The sequence below is a fragment of the Cavia porcellus genome, unplaced genomic scaffold (assembly GCF_034190915.1).
Source record: "Cavia porcellus strain 051 isolate PalLab524CR breed Dunkin Hartley unplaced genomic scaffold, mCavPor4.1 scaffold_16, whole genome shotgun sequence".
Lineage (NCBI taxonomy): Eukaryota > Metazoa > Chordata > Mammalia > Rodentia > Caviidae > Cavia > Cavia porcellus.
In genome coordinates, this window is record NW_026947499.1 from 20,807,179 (window position 1) to 20,811,116 (window position 3,938).

Consider the following 3,938-nt stretch of genomic DNA (forward strand, 5'->3'; position numbering starts at 1 on the left):
CTCTTCTGGGTAGGGGACTGAGTCCAGCTGACCCAGCACCTCTCTGCCCTGCACTTGGAGTTGTGTGTGTGTGTGTGTGTGTGTGTGTGAGAGAGAGAGAGAACATCACACTCCCCTCCCTGTCTCATAGTCATTGTCATCCTGCACTAGGCATTTGTTGTTGGCACTGAGAACACAGCTGTGTCAGTTTCACCACTGGACTCAAGTCCCTCATGCCCAGCAAGGTGTAAACATCACCTGAGTCACTCTGCTTCAAGACCCTTCTGAAAATCTACAAAACCAGATACTGCACTGATCACACAGCTTTCTCCCGGGTGATTTTTTTTGGTTATGAAATAAATGTTTACAAATCAAGGCTCACTGCAAGACCTTCTTTCCCATGTCCCTTTTCTGTTTCTATTATGCCATAGATGTGACTGAATTCTAGCCACTTTCTTGTATATAAATTTTGCATGAATCCCCTGATGTGCAGGTCACCAACTTTATTAATAATTTTGATGATCTCTCTCTCCCGAGTCAGTTAGATGATGCTGTCTGAGGATTATTCTTTCTTACTGCTTGTAGTCATGGGTGTCGAGTGACAGAGTTTTTTTTTTTTTTTTTCTGGATTTAGGGATATGACAATTCAAATGCATTAACTATGCAACAGCCTGGAGAGATCCAGGAACCTTCCCTTATCAGTCAGGAATATGAGGCAGGGTAGAAATAACAACCATTATGTCATGTGGCAGGCTCTCCCCTGTTACTGTCACCAGGGCAGACAGCAGCCATGGGAGCCAAACAGGTGGCGGGTTTGTGTCTCATTTCCCCATCTGCCTGTGTTACTGTGAGCTCCATCACTGTTGTCCCGCACCTGACAATAGTAGTCAGCCTCGTCCTCAAATAGGGCCCTGCTGATGGTCAGGGTGGCTGTGTTCCCTTTGTTGGAACCTGAGAATCGGTTAGGGATCCCGGCAGGCTTGCTATCATCATAATAGATGATCAGTACAGGAGCCTGGCCTGGCTTCTGCTGGTACCAGTTCACAGCATAGCTTCGTAGGCCGTATGCCTGGCAAGTGATCCTGGCTGTCTTTCCCCATGTCACGGACAGTGATGATGGCTGAGTTAGCTTGTAGAAGGCCATGGATCCTGCAAAGAGATAAAAGGAAACTTGAGTGTGAAGATAGAGGCCCCTTCTTATACAATACCACCCTAGTTTCCTGCAGGACCTGTGAAGATTCTGTGGGCCCACAGGGCAACCCCTGATATCAGGCTGGCTCCATTGGCCTGTGATCCTGGCTGGAGGATGGAGCCTTTAAATGCAGGGCCACACACACACCTCTCTCCTGACAACTGAAGCCCTTTGAGGATCACATAAACCAATGAACACAGCGTGAGGATCTCAGACCCATAACTCCCATCGTGCAGCAGGTTCCTGAGCATTCTGCCCACACAGGCAGGGCCTTGCTGAGTTAAGTCAGGGCAAAGCTGATTCCAGGCCCTGGGTTGAGAGGATGGGTGGAGGGCTTGAGGTAGCACCTATGCAGTGAGTGAGGAGGCTGAGGAGCAGGAGCGTCCAGGCCATGGTAGAGGCACCCTTGGTACAGCTTCGTGAGATCCAGCCTGGGCTGGCATCCTACCTGGCTTCTCTTATTCTCATGTTGCTGAGAGCTGCCCATTATGCAAATCAGTACAAACCCAAGGCAGGTGCTGAAGGGACTTAGTTGGTGTATAAAAAACGATTCGGCCCCAAGGGACAAAAAAGGGAGGGTTACTCTACAAACTTAGCCTCAGTCCACGAGGAGCTCTCTCAGTTGCTAGGCCACAGAGCTCAAGACTGAGTCTGCATTTTTTCAGAGAACCCAAATCCTGCCCAGTTTTTCATCTCTGTCCATACCTGATGGTTTCACCACTGTGTGTCAGGAATTTTCCTGTACCACAAACCCTCCTTCCTTTCTACTCTGTCCCAGGAGAGTGTGAATAGTTCTGTTCAGGACTCTAAGAGTTTCCTGTCCACAGAGGCTTTGTAGTAAAGCCTACGTGTTAGACACAGACCTAGTTCCATCTATGGAAGTGAACTTCAGGCATCAACGAGCAACTAACCATGACCAGAGGTGGCTTGGGGAGATATAGTCAGATAAAAGATTATAGATTTCCGCAGTAGCAGAGCCAGAATAAAATTCCTACACTGGAGAGAGTGCTCATGGAGTGTTTTAATAGCCATCGAGTGCCATATGTTGCTGCCTTCCATTGTGGGTTCCTCGAGTAGGATACAGAAGATGTGGCTCAGTCTTCCCAGTGTTTATAAGGGCCAAGTACAGTTCTCTAGGAAACTCTGGCTTCAAAAGATAATGAGAGCTGACTGTAAGCTTTACAATCTCTCAAGTGAACACTGTTCTGATATAGTTATCTTCATTGCAGGGAGGGATGTATCTGGTCAACAAGATCTGAAGTGAGGAAAAACTCATGAAGAAAGTTCTGAGCCTCCTGCTGCACAGCCAGGAAGGCAGTGTTTGGCAGCTGCTCTGGGAGGGAGACGAGCAGAGACCAGGTGCAGGCGACAGTAGAGGAGTGTCCATGAGAAGCAGCTGTTTATGGCAGGTTAGGGGCTGTCAGAACAATGCGGAGGGGGACAGGACACGTGGCCACATAGAAGGACAGTGTTTGTAAACAGTGATAGAGTTTTAGCAGAGTTTAGCAGAGTTGGGAATGAAATACCTGGATACAAATCAGAGAAATATGCACCAAAGCTAAGAGCTGGATTGAAAGACTCGGCATGAAAGAATTTGTACATCAGTGTCAAGGGTGATGTTGTAATAAAATGACATGCTTTCCTTCAAGTTCCGGTACAGTCAGTAACCTTCCCCATATGTTAGAGTCCACTGATGCCCAGGCCTTCCCCATCCCCAAGTGACTATCTGCAGCTCCTTGGTTGCTCTTCCACACTGGTTGCTGCAAGCTTAGGGGTATTCCAGGCCCAGGGTAGATCCAGAAAGTTAAATATTGCATTGTTTCTCCTATGTAAGTGTAGGAGACAACTTGAGTGATCCCCTTAAATGCAGAGCAGTTGCTGCAACATTGGTTATATCAAGGCTTATTTCCATATACAGATATGTACAGAGCTCACTATGGAATTTCCTTCTCTCTCTAATTGGCTCTAAACATTGCAAATAAGGCCAGCTGAGGTACTGGTATGTAATCTCTAAAGCCATCAGACAGTCTCCTGTTTCCTCGCATAGTGCTCTGAATAAAACAGATGAGCACAGCAGAATGGCAGAGCCAGTCAGCTTCAGGAATGTCACCTGGGTATAAGCCTCGAGATAAAGAGTCTATGAGTCCCCAGGGCACAAAAGTTTACATGTCAGAAAACGAAGCAACAACCTCCAGAAACAATTCATTTTCTACCTTAATTGAATTATGCAGACTGATCCTTCTGCGTGTCATTCTCCCTGCATTTTGCAAAGATGCTTTTCTCCCCACCTGGCCAGCCAGCTCAAGTTGCTCATGTAGTTCTCACCATCCTCACTGTCACTCATCCCTGAGCTACCCGCTTCTTCACAAGATAATAAATTCTGGGAGAGGCCTGGGATCAGGTCTTCCAGAGAGCATGTTCTAGAGGAAGGAAATAGTTTGGTATAGTTGGCATGTCTAAATGTGCTGGCAGGGGCAGGTTGTTGCAGCAGAATGATGGCATCATCGCTTAAAGCACTTGTATGTGTGACAGCATGCTATTGTTGAAATTCTCTTCAGTCTTCAACAAGAAGCAAGTGTCTGCCTGATTCTTCTATAAAACCTTCTCCTTGCATGTGCTGCATGCTCATGGTGGCCTCTCCTCAGGATGTGTGGTGGATTAGTGAACGATTAACGTGTAAAATCCAGCTGAACTGAATCAGCATGGTTCTGGGGTGGAAGGCCCACCTGAGAACCATTGTCTGTAACATAAAAGCCAAATGGAAGTG

The 3,938-nt window shown here is 47.1% G+C and overlaps 1 gene segment (V, D, J or C); it reads right to left on the minus strand.

Moving 5' to 3' along the window:
• Positions 1 to 3,938, minus strand: part of LOC111753989 (Ig lambda-1 chain V region S43-like) — a 600,738-nt gene that overhangs the window by 37,579 nt on the left and 559,221 nt on the right.